This window comes from Trichosurus vulpecula, chromosome 9, assembly GCF_011100635.1.
Source record: "Trichosurus vulpecula isolate mTriVul1 chromosome 9, mTriVul1.pri, whole genome shotgun sequence".
NCBI classification, from domain to species: Eukaryota; Metazoa; Chordata; class Mammalia; order Diprotodontia; family Phalangeridae; genus Trichosurus; species Trichosurus vulpecula.
Window position 1 is genome coordinate 50,447,279 of NC_050581.1, and position 17,559 is coordinate 50,464,837.

Consider the following 17,559-nt stretch of genomic DNA (forward strand, 5'->3'; position numbering starts at 1 on the left):
TATCCCTCTATTCTTTAGAATTTGCAGGAGTAAAATAGTGTGTGTAGCAAACAACATAACCACTGCACAAAAAATTCTAATTCTCCATTGGGCGGCACCGTAAATGCTAGAGATATTGTGCTAGGTTGTTTAAGTTTCCATGGGTACCAGCATAGCTCTTTGTTGTCTCTCTGTTATCTTCTCTCTTGACACAAAATTTAGCTACCTACTCTTCCAGTTATATATTTATTTTAGTTCATTTTATTGTGCAAGTCAACCAATCAACAAATTGACTGAATGTTTACTATATCCCAGGCACTTTAAGTGCTGAGGATAAAAGGTAAAAATTAAATAGTACCTCCCCTGAAGAGCTTACAATCTGATGGAGGAGACAGCATACACATATACAAGTAATCCAAGGATAAGTTCAAATATTTCTTCTTTAATTAGTGACATTTCAATATGTCTCTCTGTCAACTAAACTGAGTACCTACTTAAGTTCACTAAATGCTGTCAATGTGATAAATTGGAGAAACTTCCTTTCCAAATAGTGGTTACTCATGTTACTTCATACTAAATCCCTAAATCTCCTAATATTAAATATGTAGTAAATATGTTGAATATATAATTTATTAGCAACAAAATCATTAAAGATAAAGCTGAAAAAATTTCCATCACAAAAAGACTCTCTATTTTCTACCTCTCCAGCTTCTCTAGCTTCTTTCCATCCATAACAGGGAAGTAGTCTCTTCAAACTTCTCTCAAGCCTTCACTCTGAACAGTCTCCAAAATAATGTTAAAACTGCCATCTCTACCACATTCCATTTAGCTCTTAAAGATATTGTAACAGTTTCTGTAGTCTTTGTTAAACAACCTAGCTAAATGGATGTTAGGTACTATAAGCAAAATGATGCAAGGTAACAGATAAGAGTGCACTGGCATGGGAGTGAGAGGACAGAGATGAGAAAGGCTTCACAAAGAAGATGAAGCTTGAGCTGAATCTTGAAGGAAACCAAGAATTCCAAGGGAAAAGGTGATGAGAAAGTATATTCCAGGCATGAGGGAAAGCCAGTGCAATATCATGGAGCTGGGATGTAGAGAAAAGTATGTGAGAAACCACAAATAGGACAGCATGACTGGATTACAATAATGAGAAGAGGAGTAATATATAAGAAGACTAGGAAGGTAAGAAGGGTCCAGATGGCAAAGAGATTTAAATGCCACACAGAGGAGTTTATATCTGAACCTACAGCCAATAAAGAACCATTAGAGTTTATTGGCAATGGGATGATATACATGATCAAGCCTATGTTTTAGGAAAATCAATTTATTGGCTATTTGGAGAATGCATTGGAACAGGAAGAGACTGAAGGCAAGAAGATCTATTAGAAAGCTTATGCTGAGGACTATTTCCAGGATACTATGTATCTTTACCTTTATATTAAGACCACTCACAATTTTATAAATTTATACAAGTAGGAAAAGTTATAGTTACTTGATGGAATCTTGTACTTCTGTATATGTATTTTACATGAATCACTGAATAATGGAAAGAACACAGAGTTTGGAGCCAAATGAGTGAACCTAAACCTGCTACTTACCCTTACTACTAACATGAGTAACCTTGGGAAAATCACTTTACCTCCTTGAGTCTTTGTTTCCTCATGTGTAAAACAAAGGAGTTATACTAAACAGCTTCTGAGGTCCCTTTCAGTTCCAGATTTATGGTCCTATTTACTCTTGCTACCTGTATATGAATGTGGGCAAGTTGCTATACCTCCTTGGTCTTAGTTTTCTCATCTGCAAAATAAGGAAGTTTGACTAGATGACCTCTGAGGTCCTTTCATATCCTGTGATCTTAAAAACTAAAAAAAAAAGATAGAATCATTATAATCGAAACATATTGCTTAGTGTATGTGACTTAATGGTACACACTCAGGACATAGAAGCTTGAAATTTGGACATCCTGCACTTTCAGATCTGAAGGTCCTTCTTATGTCCTAGAGTTGGGGACTGAAATAATTTATTAGAAGTCATTATGTCTAGCCTCTTTATTTTTAAAGATGAGAAAACTGAGCAACAAAGATATTAAGTGACTTGCCCGACTACACTGGTAAGTATGTAGCAGAATTAATATTTAAAGCATGTCTTCTGATTCCAAATTCTGAGCTCTTTTTACCTTGTCATGTTGTTGCAAACTAGGTGCTAACTTCCATTCTCCTGTTCTTGTCTGAAGTGTCATTATTAACTTCTAAATACAGATTCCTGGAATAGCATTCTAGTTCTCTCTACCCTGGTTATGATTCCACCTAGATATTCCTAGATGACTAACTAGTTCTGAATTAATGAGTGGTTTCACTAAAAGAAAACAAATTATTCGATTAACGTGTTTAGTGATATTCATATATTTGAATAGGGGACCAACATCGGTCAACTGCTGTTGTACAAAATTTCAAATAGTCAATTAGTTAGTCATTGGCAGGCTAAAATACTTAACTACAGTCAATGTGGGTACAAAGTCAGGCACATAGATTATCTACCTTGGCCTCAATTTTCACATCTGTAAAATTCAAGATTAAATTAAAAGATCTCAAAGCTATGTCCTATGAATTCCATCCATCTAAGCAATTTCACATTGTTATGAAGTCAAGGCTAGTTTCCTCATCAAGTAAGAGTTGATCATGAAATTTCAAGTTCTATCAATTTGATAAGGCCCAAGTCCACAACAGATGCTATTTATGTTCACATATATTTTTGTAGGAAAGGGGAAAAGTAATCCTACCTAATACAACAATCCATTAAAATATTTTTTTAAAAACTCAAATGAATCATTTATTATCTTTTTTTAAAATGGTCCCCCCTCCTTCTTTTGTCCAGAGGCTTCTTGCAAGGAGTAGGTATCGAGGGACAAAAGTGCAGTGATAGGTCCCTAAGCCAACATGGCAGTGAAGTGCTCCTCACCCTAAATGTTGCTGGCTGTGGGGACCCCTAAGCTACTGGCTGTGGTGGAAAGGGGGGCTCAGGAACCCTGGGAGGGTACCATAGCTGGCACCATCAACCCAGGGAGACTCCTAACTTTGAAAGCCAGCATCAGCCTCTCAGGAATAAAATTTTACTCTTTAGTTGTGCTGCTCCATATGAGTTCCCATTCCTCAGCCAAAGATGATCATTACCGGATATTAGAGGTACTGTGAAATGCCAACCAGAAAGAGATAAAGAACACCTATCACCAGCTTGCCAAGAAATACCACCCTGACACAAATAAAGATGATCCTAAGGCTAAAGAAAAGTTCTCACAGTTAGCAGAAACCTTTGAGGTGTTGAGTGATGAAGTGAAGCGAAAACAACATGTTACTTATGGTTCAGCTGGCTTTGATTCTGGAACAGGAAGTTCTGGATAGAGCTACTGGTGAGGTGGCCCTACTGTTGACCCAGAGCAACTCTTTAGGAAGCTCTTTGGGGACTTTTCAGGATCTTCATTTGGAGATTTCCAAAGTCCATTTGATAAGTCTCAGGAGTACATCATGGAATTGATGTTCATTTAAACTATAAAGGGGGGTTAACAAAGAATTTACTGTGAATATTAATGACTCATGTGAGTGATGTGAGGGCAAAGGAAATTAACCAGCACCAAAGTTCAGCAGTGTCATTACTGCAGTGGCACGGGAGTGGAAGCCATAAATACAAATCCTTATGTGATGCATTCTGCACATAGGCAATGTGGAGGCCATGCATCCATAGTAACTACTCTTATGTAGTATGTAGGGGAACAGGATGTGCCAAATAGAAAAAGATCATGGTCCCAATACCTGTAGGAGTGGAGAATGGCCAAACTGCTAGAATGTCTATGTGGAAAAGAAAAAAAAATCCATAACATTCAAAGTTCAGAGAAGTCCTCTGTTTATATGGGATGGAACAGATAGCCATTCAGACCTCTTTATTTCTGTAGCCCAAGCTGCCCTTGGTGGGACAGCCAGAGCTCAGGGACTATATGAGAAAATCAATGTCACAATCCCTCCTGGGATACAGGTTGACCAAAAGATACAAATGAGTGGGGAATGAATCTGTCTCTTGGATTAACAACTGCAGCTGTGGTGATCACTACATTTAGAATTCCCAGAAGACTGATAAGGAGGTAACAAAGTCTGATGCTCAGCTATTCAAAGGATGAGACTGATGTCAAAATAGTGTGAAAAATACAGCTGCTGATGGCAGCACCATGGATAGCTCTGTCAGAAGCAGAGGCAGGCCTGAGGCTGGGGAAAACAAGGGACCCCTCGCCAAACTTAAGAAAATGTTTAGTTCTGGATATCCCAGGTGAGGCAAACAGTCCACTGGAAACTAGACAGAGGAAGTCACAGGGACTCATCATTCCGTCTGTTGGAATGGAAAATGAAAGGACCCCAGATCAATAGACAGCAGTTTCATGCAGGGACTCTCTGACATACTTCAGCAATACAGTAAAATCATGTGACAAATTTCCTCTTAGAATAGGGTTGCCAGTGGATGCACTTATCAATAAGGTATGCCTTAACTCTAAGATAGACCATGATATCTTGACAAATGATGCAAATTTCCTGTCCATGGGAAGGTAAGCCAAATCTTTCTGACTTTGCACATAGTAGAACAATTACCTACTTCTTATGGAGCCAAATTTTTGATTTGGAGTTGGATGTGGTGCGGATTGTAGCTATGGAACTTAAAAAAAAAAACAAGAAAACGAAACACAGAACCTCTGTCCATAACTTAAAATGAAGCCTGGAGTTACATACAGCTGTGAACTAATTAACTTCTCACTTAACAAGTATCCTGAGGAATTGCCCAAGTGAATCCATTCCTATAGGCTTTCTTCTCTAGGAGCCTATACTCAGTATGCTTTGACAGTGCCCTTTTCCTTCTAAAAGGGTATGTCAAGAGCCATTCCATTTCTCTCTTCATCACAACCACTTCTGTGTGTCGTTGTTTTCAAGATCTTGGGGGTACAGTTCATCTTGTAATATAAACGCTTCAGTGGCATGGTGAAGGCATCTAATGATCTAAGAAGATTAATGGGGGAGAGTTGGGGAGGTGGTTAAATGTATTGCCTATAGGACATAATTTTCATTATAGAGTTGACCTTACAAAGGTAGCCTGTCATCCCTCCCACTTCAGTTTTGCCATGTAAAGCCAGACTTCAAGCCCACCATATAGCCCTCATACCAAGTCATACTATATCCTGTGTTCCCCAAGTGGATAGAGTTCAGCTGTTCCATTCAAACTGAACTCTTGCCAGCCATGGTTCATTGTTTGCGTCATCAAACAAGTATATTTAAATTATTTGCCTCTTAAGAATCATTGTCTCTTCATGTGCATGTGTTTTTTTAAGACAGTAATCTAACCAGTTTTAAGTTTTCAAGTTAAACTATAGCGAAGTGTACTGTTTTCATAGTAGCCATGGCTTTGTTTGAATATTGTGGCTTCTAAGTGGTAAAAACAAAAATTCTTATGCTAAAAGTGAAGCAGAAGACTGTTTCTGAATGGTTCCACTTTATTTCATTTTTAATTTGTTTAAAATAAAACAACTATTAATGTAATGTATAATTTAAAAAAATACAAAGTGATTCCATATCAATGTAAATAAAATTATCTGCTGCAAAAGATATTTGAAAACCTAAAAAAAAAAAGAAATGCAATGATACTTCCCTTGAGACTTTTTCTTTTCTCTAAAGAGATAGGAAGGGGAAAATAAAGTCTGCAGACTGATCTTGAAGATGAGTAATTTCTCCTGACAGACACACCTGGTTCAGGAAGGCACTGTGACAGAAGACAGAAAGATGCTATTATGAGGAAAAGATATTCATCTTCCAGATCTGTCTGCAAAGGGAATAGCAGCCTTTGTTTGTTATTCTTGGGTGAGTTTATGTAGTATTCCTCACCCCCCCCCCAAGAAAACCATAAAACAGATCCTCTTCCTGGGAGGGAAAAGGATATAATGAGAGGAGAATGTAGTTTGGGACACGCACAATGGAACAAGAATTTGGATGTAAAGGATGAATGGCCCTTTTTCACAGGGTCCAAATAATAACAAGTTGGGAAAAAGTTTCTGAGGTTTACAACTAGTCACAACAATTCTAGTCACCATTCAACAAATGATGGCACTGTATTTGGGTTTAAGAATTATCTTACCAATAGTACAACCCTTATCTCTCTTGTTACAGCTTTTGCCCCTTTTCCTTCCTCCCTCCCTCCCTCCCTCCCTCCCTCCCTTCCTTCCTTCTTTCCCTCTTTCCTTCCTTTCCTTTTCTTTCCTTCCTTCCTTCCTTTCTTTCTTCCTTTCTTTCTTTCCTTCTTTGTTTCTTTCTTCCTTCCTTTCTTCTTCCTTCCTTCCTTTCTTCTTTCTTTCTTTCTTTCTTAATTCTTCCTTCCTTCCTTCCTTCCTTCCTTCCTTCCTTCTTCTTCTATCTTTCTTTCTTTCTTCCTTCCTTCCTTTATTTCTTCCTTCCTTTCTTTCTTCTTCTTTCTTTCTTTCTTTCTTTCTTCCTTCCTTCCTTTATTTCTTCCTTCCTTTCTTTCTTCTTCTTTCTTTCTTTCTTTCTTTCTTTCTTTCTTTCTTTCTTTCTTTCTTGTCTCTGTGTCTCACCCAAGCTGGAAATGCATAGGCCACTCAGAGGCCAAATCCCACCACCACTCAGCATGGAAGCTTTGATCTGCTCCATTTTTCTGACTTGGGATGGCTTGCCCCTTATTAGACTGATGACCCTACCCTTTGAGAGGCTCACTATATACATGATGTCCCAAAAGTCTGGACATATAGAAAAATTGATGGCAGTGTGGAGTTATTGCATTGAGTTCATGTGAATATTGCAAAGCACATCAACCTTTGCATCACAAATGATGGAAATTATATTGAGGGTGTTATTTGTTAATATTCCAATTAAGTAAAATATGGTTGGAAATTTCATTCATTTCATTTCTTGAAAATACGCATTTTTGCCTATATGTCCAGACTTTAGAAACACCCTGTAGATACTAAGTTTAGCAAAGACACTTGATTGGCTTTAGGTCTAATGCAGCTTAGAACTCCTGAACTCAAGTAGTCCAACAGCCTCAGCTTTTGCAGCAATAGGACTACATAGTTCCTATAGAGACTAGTAGCATCATACCCAAATATCTGTATTTCCTTAACTGAATAAGAGGATAAAATCACCTATCTCCCTTTCTTCACACCAGTCCATCAAAAATTCAGGCAGTAATCATGGTTGACATAAAAATCACCCAAGCAATTACATTATTTCCTTGCTCCCCCACCCCCAACTCCTAGACACCATGCACCAGTTTGGAGCACTAGTTATTCTTTTGTAGTTCTTCTTCTTTTGGCATTAGATAGTTGTAATGCCACACTAAATCAATTCCGGAAATTTTTATTGTGCCTAATATGTTTAAGATGCTGTGTAGGGCAGATAATTGAAAAACAAAACCATGAGTCCTTGCATTCCATGAGCTTACATTCCAAAAGAAGAAGGGGAGGAGATTACAACATGTACACAAATACATATAATGTGGGGCAAACTGAAACAAGCAATAGCTCTAACAACTGGGAGATTTGGGAAAGTCTCACAGAAGCGATAGCATCTGAGTTGAGCCTTGAAGGAAGACTGGGATTCTGAGTGGTGGAGAGGAAATTTCAGGCATGGGCAATAAATTGTAGGAATAAATAAAAGATGGAAATGGAGCCCCTGTTTGAGAAAAAGCTAGTAACCTATTTAGGTGGAAGCTAGAGTTTCTGAGAGATTTACATAGAATAAGACTAGTGAGAAGTCAGATTTCAGGGGACCTTAAATGCTAAGCTAAGAGGCTTGTATTTGGGGGGGGGGGGCAGTGGGAAGTCACTGAAGGCTTTTTAAAGCTGGGAATGTCATGGTATACTTCCGAAAATTATTTTGGTAGTTGAATGGAGTATGGATTAAATAGAAGAAGAAATGAGTCAGGAAGCCCAATTAGGAGGTTATTACAATAGAATTGGTGAGAGGTTATAAAGGTTTAACCACAATAATGAGTGGAGAGATGAATTATACATGAGAAAGGTTTTGTAGGTAGAATTGACGAAATTTGGAAGGTTATTAAATGTGGCACAAGAAGGAGAAAAAGAGGCAAGATTATCTCTGAGATTACAAACCTAGGCAACTAGACAGATGGTGGTACTATCAAGAGAAACAGAAAAGTTCTGAGGAGAGGTGGATTTAGGAAGTAAAGATTATTGGTTTCTGTTGGAGTTTCAACTCTGCCCACCAAGGAATGCCAAAAATTGTTTCAGTTTCTTGATGTATTATGGTGGAACCACCTCAAAGAATTCAGAGTCAGACTACCTCTAACCCAAGTATAGGCATTTATTGAGATTGATGCTTCTCATGAAATAGGCTAAGCTCCAAAAGGAACCATCAACTTCAGAGAAAGCAAGATGGATTTTATAAGGTAAAAATGCAATTACATAACAGAAATTGTGGATATTAAGAAACTAGGAGGGGTTTGTTAAGTGATTAAGTAATAGGGGAAGGGTCCTAGCAATAGTGGAACTGCATGTGCATATAGAAAAACCCATTTGGTGGGGTATGTATGTATGATAATGGTATTATAATAAGCCTCTCTATGTCATAAGTTCACTCTAGGTCAGTTCTTTACTATTAATAGGCAGGTGCCTACTTCCACATCCTGCTTGGGCATCCTGGTGGTGCTGCTTTCTGATTGGCTGAGTACTGTGGTCCTGTCTCACACTAGATGAGTGTGGTTGTGGTTGAGTGCATGGACACACCTGCTATTTCTGTAAGAAATATGAGGAATAGGTCTAGGGGCAGTGGCTAGCTAGAGGCAGTGGCTGGGATCCCACCACATGGACATGCCTGCTATTCTATGAGAAATATGAGTTTATGGACACGGCTGTTGTTTTAGCGAGCAGTGAGGCATATATGAAGAAGTTAGGATATTGAGTGGGTGAGTGGCTAGGTAGGGGCAGTGGTCCTGCTGTTCAGTGGGGACTATAAGGAAGTTAGAATGCTGGGGCTGAGCGCAGCTTTATTAGGATTCCATCAGTTTCACTTTGGACATATTGAATTTAAGACACCTATAGAATATCCCCCCCCCCCAAAATAGTTTTACCATGTAGTTCATATGGTATAGAGGTTCTGATGAGATATATTAACATCGAATGTAATTTGGGATATATCTGTGTAGTGATTAAACTTGAACACATGGGATTATATGAGACAAGAGACAGAAAGAAAGAGACAGAGATAGACAGACAAAAAGAGATGGTGAGAGAGAGAGAGAAGAGAGAGAGAGAGAGAGAGAGAGAGAAGAAGAGAGAGAGAGAGGAAGAAGAAGAAGAAGAAGAAGAAGAAGAAGAAGAAGAAGAAGAAGAAGAAGAAGAAGAAGAGAAGAGAAGAGGAAGAGAAGAGAAGAGAAGAGAAGAGAAGAGAAGAGAAGAGAAGAGAAGAGAAGAGAAGAGAAGAGAAGAGAAGAGAAGAGAAGAGAAGAGAAGAGAAGAGATCCAAGAAAGAGCACTGGGGAAAGGACACTCATTCTAAGAGGTTAGAGATGGACGGTGATCTAACAAAGGAGAGACAATAAGAAGAGCAGAAGAGAGCACTTTCCCAGAAGACAACAGAAAAGAAAATATCAAGGATGGAATGGTCAATAGTATCAAAAATGCATAGAGGTCAAGGTGGCAAAGGAATAAGAAACCATCATTAGATTTAGCTGATAAGAGATCAATAGTCACCTTGGCAACAATCATTTCAGTAGAATGGTGGGGTCTGAAACCAGATTGAACAAGCTTGTTAAAAAGCAAGTGGGTGTAACTGAGTATTGAGGCTGTGGAGGCAGTAAGTGTAAATGATTATCTCTAGGGAGTTGGCAGTGAAAGGAGGAGGAATCTATAGTATAGTGTTTTACTTATCTTGCATGGTCAAATGAGTGGCTTTTTAAGGGTGTAGTAGACCTGAGCATATTTGTAGGCAGTGGGAAAGGAGTAGAGGACAGAGAGAAGAAAACAGAAGATGATAGATGTGGTCAAGTCAACGGGACAAACTCCAAGAGGAAACAGTAGGCGATGGAATTGAGGATCCCTGTATAAGGCCTGGAACAAGCTTCTTATTTTTTTTAAGTTTTTTAACTTAAATCTGTTTTCTTTTCTTTCTTCTTTTGGAAGAAAAACAAAAATAAAACTCTTATCCCAAATATGCATAGTCAAGCAAAAAAATATTCCCACATTGGCCAAGTCCAAAAACCTTGTACCTTAACCTCAATGTTGAATCCATCATCTTTTTGGCAGAAGGTAGATAGCATTCTTTGTGATCAATTTTCTGAAATTATAGCTGGTCAAGGTATTGATCAGAGTCCTTGAGTCTTTCAAAGTTGTTGATATTTATAATGTCATTATTGTATGAATTGTTCTCTTCATTCTGAAACCATTTATACAAATCTTTTTAAGTTTCTCTGAAGCTGCCCCTTTTTATCATTTCTAACTACAAGATAGAATTCCATTACTTTTTTATACCATAATTTGTTCAGCTATCTCTTCTTTAGAAGCTAGAAAATTAAAGAAGACGTGGGCATTTTGAGAAATGGAATGGGAAAGAGAGACATGAGAAAGCTTCTGGTGGATTGTCCCAATTTTCTCCGCAAAGTAAGGGAAAACATCATGTGATGAATAAGATGGAGTTGGGTGGCTCTAGGGCTTTGAGAAGAGAAGGTGATAGATAGTCAATATAAAAGCAAAAGTTTTGCTATGAGCAGTGAGGACACAGGTGAGATTAGACAACATGAAGTTGTAATTGAAAATATGGTAGCATAACTTTCTTCAGCATCGTTGAGCAGCTTGGCAGTGTTAACAGAGGAGACAGATGTTGAGTGCACTCCAGAGTTGACTATTTCCACAGCATAGAAAGAAGAGAGATAAGGGGGGAAGCAATATTTAGTTGGAATAAATTACTATAGAGTCAAGATTTTATAGGAAGGAAAAAAGACTAGGGTGAGGGCTATAGACTGGGAAAATAAGTAAAGATAGAGAATCTAGAGGTTGCAGTAAGGTCAGAGAATAGGTTAAGAAGAGCAAGGCAGAGGAGATGGAAGAACAAAAGATTATGATCATAAAGGAGGAATTTCAGAATTAAAATAATAGTGAAATATTTCTTGGTGTTGGGGAGAACAAATTTTGTCCCTGGAGTAAATAGCACAAATAGTTCCTAGAGAAAGTTAATATGAAACCATCCCCCAAACTACTGAGAGGAGGAGGGCAGATTGGGGAGGTGTCCCCTGGAGCCACCAAAATAAAGAAATGCATCATCTGGTAGCTTCTTAGGTTTACTAACTATTCTTGCTAACTAGATGCTAAGCTCAGTTGTTTCTGCATTGCTGAAACACTACAAATGCTATTGATGCCCTCCAAATTTCTGAACACGAACACAAAGTCCCAGTCAACCACCTAGTTATGATTTCATTGATGAGATCTAAGGGATGTCCATCTTTGTGATAGAAGTGGAAGAGAAAAATCGTGGAGGTTTAGGAAATTATTTAACTAGGAGACCAAAATGTTTGAAAAAAACTTGTTTATTAAAGTTTCCAAATATGGGAGCAGGAGTTAGGTTGGAGATAAAAATTATTTGTGAGGCACTAAATAAACTTCTTGAAAAAAGAGGGAGAGTGAACTGAATACTGGCAGATGAAAGCAACAAGGATTTAAACAGGATGAGATAGAGGAATAGAGTTAATCTCAAAGAATGTTTGCTGAGTGATGGTGGCAGGAGGAGGACCCAGAAGTGGTAATGGATATGCCAGTTTTTTTTTTCCTCCTGGCCCAGTATGTTGGGAGATGGGAAAGATGAGATAGAAAATGAATGTAACTTAATTAATGATAGAACAGGGTATCCAGAGGGCATAACAGAAAGGGAAAGCAGAAGAGGAGAACTTGGAAAGGATGGGAGTGAACTAAACAAGGACAAAAATTCTTGGAGAAGTAGCAGAAAAGCATCTTAGCTTTTAGGTAGAGGAACTCAGAGAACAGGAAATATGATTTTGCTAGCCATAATGCTAGGGAAGGGGATTAGTTAGGTTGTACTGAGTAGTTTCAGTCATGTCTGACTTCATGATTCCATTTGGGATTTCTTGGCAAAGAAATTGGAGTGGTTTACCATTTCCTTCTCCAGCTCATTTTACAGGTGAGGAAACTAAGGCAAACAGGCATAAGTGATTTGCCCAGGGTCACACAGCTAGTAAGTGTCTGAAGCCAAATTTGAACTCATGAAGATGAGTCTTCTTGATTCCAAGCCCAGTGCTCTATCCTAGCTATCCATTGGTTAGGTGGTGTCAAATAGTTCATTTGGCTAAGAATTCCAACCTACAGGGTCCTGTGATAAGAGGAGACTATCCTGGTTCATCTGGAAATATAGTTGTGGTATATGAAGTCCTAAACCTGGACAGACTAGGTGTCATTGTCTGAAGTCCTGGGCTTTCCAGGATATATAAAGTTTGGAACTTGGACTTTACAATGTGGAGTCAATGGAGGTATCTGAGCAGAGGCTTGGTATATTCAAGTGTTCTGTCTTTTTGTAATGTCTGAAGATCTTCCCTGCCCCTTAATAGGCCTACATGACCTGCTTTGAACCTGAGTCACATGGAAGCCTGAGTCACAGAAGCCTAGGTCATGAGGGTTGTGATGCCCTCTGGCCCTAAAGAAGGATATATATATATACTCTGAGGTTAGCATTTTGCTTTGGGGCTCACTCATTGGAAGAATGATTTAGCCAGATGATACTCTGGTAGCTGTTAAGGAGCCGCCCAGCTTTAAAAAACCCAGATTTTGGTGCTTCTCTTTCTGGTAACTATGTATGTATTGCTTTTTGCTGTTTGTATTTCTGTTTATATAATTTCTGCTTGTATTTTTTCTGAAGTTCAGGGTGCTGACTTTTCCCCTGAACTAAGTGAATGATGTATGTATATATATATACATATATATATATATATGTATATATATATACATACACACACATACATATATACATATACACGTATACACACACACATATGTGTGTGTATATATATATATGTGTATATTTTATTAAAGTAAGATTGTTGACTCCTTTAAAGTTGCTTTCCTTTAGAAAAGCAGACCAGAGAACCTGTGCTGGCAGCCCTCCTGTGTGCTGGTGTTATTGGCCTTACACCCACACAGCAGCTACAAGTAGCATTGTTGTTACGCTTACTTTGGGAGCTTCAGTCCTCCATTACAGATCATCTATTGAACATTTCAAATTGGACATCCTAGAAACATCTCAAACTCATCTCCAAAACAGAACTTGTTACCTGTTCCCAAAAGCCTTTACTTCCCAACTTCCCTATTTCTGTCAAAGGCACTATTAGCCTTCTAATCTCCCAGTTTCCTGATGTCAGAATTTCCCTGGATTCCTTATTCTCACTTAACTCTACAGAATCAATCAGCTGGCAGATTTTTCCATTTCTAACACCACAACATTTCTCACATCCAACCTCTTCTCTCTACTCACATAGGTAGTACATTATTTAGTTCAGGCCCTCATTACCTCTGGCCTAAATTATAACAATGGACTTCTAATTGGTCTCCATTCCTCAAGTCTCACACAATTCCAATCCATCCAATGCATGCTGCCAAAGTAATTTTCTTTAAGCTTATAACTGACCATGTGACTATCCCACTCAATCAACTTCAATGACTTCCTATTGCCTCTAGCATAAGATATAAAGTCTTCTGTTTAGCTTTTACAGCCCTACATAACCTGTCCCCAATCTATCTTTCCAGCCTCACTGAATTTTAATACCCCTCTCACTTGCTGCAGATTCAGCCAAACTGGCCTTCTCTCTGTTCTTCACATATGAAATACGTCTTCTATCTCTGCAACTTTGTACGGATCATCTCACAGGCCTATAATGTCCTTCCTCTTCATCTCCAAGCAGCTAAAGTCCCCCATTCCCTTAAAATGGAGCTCAAGCACCATCTTCTACATGAAGCCTTTCCTGATTCCTCCCACGTGCTAATGTTCTCCCTAAATTGCCTTGTATTTAAGTACTTTGTACATGTTAACATTTATTCACTTGATATTGCTGCCATATATATATTTATACGTGTACTTCATATCTCCCATATTAGAACATGAGCACCTTATGAGTAAACAGATTGTTTCATTCTTTGCCTTTTCCTCAGCACCTAGCAGAGAACCTAGTACATAGTAGGTGTTTAATAAATGTTTGTTGAGTGATAGCTTGATCAGAGCTATATTTTAAGGAGATTAATCTGTAAGCAATCTGTACATTGCATTGGAGCAAGAAGGAACTGGAGGCAGGGAGATCAGTGAGGTAGTAAATCAAATGCCTTGGATAAGAAGGACTGATGTCTTAAGCTAGGGTGGTGGCAGTGTGAATGAATCGAAAGGCAAGACTCCATGGTGTCCCAAAAGTCTCATTGCAATTTTCAGCTTTAGCTCAAAACTGAACTGAGACATTTGTGACACACTGTATATTTTGGAGTTATTGTGGAGGTTGAATCAACAGGATATGGTAACTAACATGGGTGGGGTCATTTGGGGGAAAAATGGTGTAGTCTTTGTTTGTCTCTCTTCACTCACCCCGAATCCTAGGCCAGTAAAAATGAAAAATTCATCAAGACATCCTGAAATTTCATATTGTAGAAGAGAAAATGTAATGATGGTGATGAGGAGAGGTTATAAACGCAATAATTTTAAAGTGACTTACATACACTATTGCATCTGATGCTGAATTCTCACTTTTTTTTCTTTTTCAGTATAAGAAAGCAAAGAATACAGGAAAACTGATTCAAAAAAAATGTTCTGGTAATGGAAGGAGCATTAAATATATGAGAAAATGATTCAAAGGTCCCTATCTGTCCTTACATTTATCACCTGGTTTATGGATTATTTTCCTTTCTAATGACTCTAGCTCGCCAAAGTCCCAAGCCCATCCATTTCATCTTGATACTTGCATCATCCATTTGATAACATGAAAGATGCCAGCCCATTACTGTTTCCCTGGACTGATTCATCTGAATTGTATCCAATTGCCGATGATCCCTAGAGAGGATTCTTTTCATCTTTTTAATCTCAAGTACCTGAAACATTTTAAATTAATGTTTAATACGCATCAGTACAGAGCAAGATGTAGATGACTAATCACTATTTGCGCCACCTCATAGAACACTCCTGGGTCATGCACAACACTTCCTTGGGTTCGATATACCCCATTGGGTCTAATCAGTTAGTGCTTACAGTGGTGTATTTCCTTGACTAATGAAACGGTGGTGTTATATGGTAGAAGCAGTATTAGCTTGGGGGTCTGGAGTCCTGACTGTGGCACTAACTAGCCAGTCATGTGAATTCATAAGTACAAATAACTCTCTCTATGAATGCAGATTGCCAACTGTTTCATCAATCAACAACCATTTATCACCGAGCATACAAAGAAAGACAAAAATACAAAAAACAGTATTTGACCTCAAGGAACTTACAAACTAAATGGAATGTAAGAGAGGCAATATGAGGCAATATATGAGAGGCAATAAGAAGGAAATAAGGACACAAGCATTTATTCAACTCTTATGTCCCAGGTATTTTATAATTATTATTTCATTTGATGTAAACAATAACCGTGGGATGTAGGTGCTTCTGTTATCCCCATTTTACAACTGAGGAAACTGAGCCAAACAGAAGTTAAGTGACTTGCCCAGGGTAACACAGTTAGTAAGTGTCTGAGGCCTCTTTTGAACTCGGGACTTCCTGACTCCAGGTCTAGTACTCTTTCCACTTTCCCACCTGGCTACCTTTGAAAGGTTAAGGTAACTTGCCCAGAGTCACACAGCTATGTTACTTTAGTCAAATCATTTCCCTCCTTTGGTCTTCAGGTTCCTCAACTAAAAATCAAGAGGGTAATGGTGAAAAATTTGTTTTTCATATTTTAATTCAAATAAATCCAATTCTGCAAGCATATATGCATTAAGGTCTTATCGTGTCCTTCGCTCCTAGCTAGGCACTATTGAGAAGACAAAGGTTACCTGAATCTTGTTTCAAAGGAGCTTAGGAGGATTAAAGACCCATGGAGGTTAGGAATGTGAAGTCAGAGGAATTGTGCCAACAGAAATGAACAGACGACCTGAACAAGGGCAGCAAAACAATGGAAAGCAATAAGCCTACAACATTGGAGTGGTCATTGAGTGAAATCCAGGAGTACCCACTTGGAGGGATGCTGCTGAGCAATTATGGAATACTCTGGGAATCAGTGCAACCTATATTTTGCCATATAGGGTATGGCCTTGTTGATTTTCCTTTTCTTTTAATAATTTTTATACACTGTGGGTGGAGTACTGGCAAATAGAACTGGCACCAGATGTCCAATGGGGAGACATCAGTCAATGAGTACTTATTAAATACTTATTATGTGCCATGCACTATGCTAAGTACTGGGGATGCAAAGGAAGGCAAAAGACAGTCCCTTATCCTAAAGGAGTTCAGAGTCTAATAAGGGAGATAACATGCAGACAACTATGTCCAAGCAAGATATATATAGAATAAATTAGAGATAATTGGCAGAGGGAAGGCACTAGCATGAAGGGGGATCAGGAAAGGCTGTTTGTAGAATATGGGATTTTAGCTGTGACTTGGGAAATACAGGGGGTGAAAAAAAGGAGAGGAAAAATCATAGACATGGGAATCAGCCAACAAAAATGGCCAAAGTATGGAAGTGGAGTGTCTTGTAAAAGAAACGGAAAAGGAGGCTGTGTCACTGGATCACAGAATATGTAGGAGAAGGCCTGAGAAGATGTCCCCAGGTTTCTGTGGTAAGGACAGTAGTCCAGACAAATAATACCCACACAGAGTAAGCCAGACTCCTCATGCACAAATATCTCTGACACAAGGATTATATGTTTAAAAATCTTTAGAGTGAGAGTATGAATAAAAAAGTATTTCTTAAGCACTATGCTAGGTGCTGAGAATACAGATAAAATCAAGATGATCCCTGCTCTTAAGAATCTCACATTCTAATAGGAGAAAACAATACATATAGGAGATTCAGCTGCAGGGCAGAAAGAAAGGTCCAGTGGTCCACCAGAAGAAATGTCAAGGTAGATGGTAATGTTTCTTCTTTAGTGTCATTTCTGTATTTCAATAAAGCCGTATCTGATTTGGTGTTGAACTATTTGGCAGTGCCAAGGACTTTAAGAACTTCCTTATTTTGGGTTATCAGTAGCTGTGACACTAGAAGGAAGATAAGATAAGAAATAAACACTGGATCATAGAATTATTGATTTAAAGCTGGAAGGGAATGTAGTTGCCATCTAGTCCAAATCCTTAATTTTAGAGATGAGAAAACTGAAGCCCAGAGAAGCGAGATTACTTAACTAAGGCAATACAGTAGAAGGACTAATATTTAACTCCAGTTTCTCTGACTCCCAAGCTCAGGGCTTTTTCCCACTACAAGAGGCAGCCTCCCTGATCAAATTCCAAAATGTATCATAATGTATCACATAAATTCTAAGTCTCTAAAGGAGGGAGGGGAGAAATTAAA

The 17,559-nt window shown here is 38.5% G+C and overlaps 1 pseudogene; it reads left to right on the forward strand.

Annotated features, from left to right (window-relative positions):
- Window positions 1-2,918: 2,918 nt before the first annotated feature.
- On the forward strand, window positions 2,919-4,300 carry LOC118832105 (annotated as a pseudogene).
- Window positions 4,301-17,559: the final 13,259 nt, after the last annotated feature.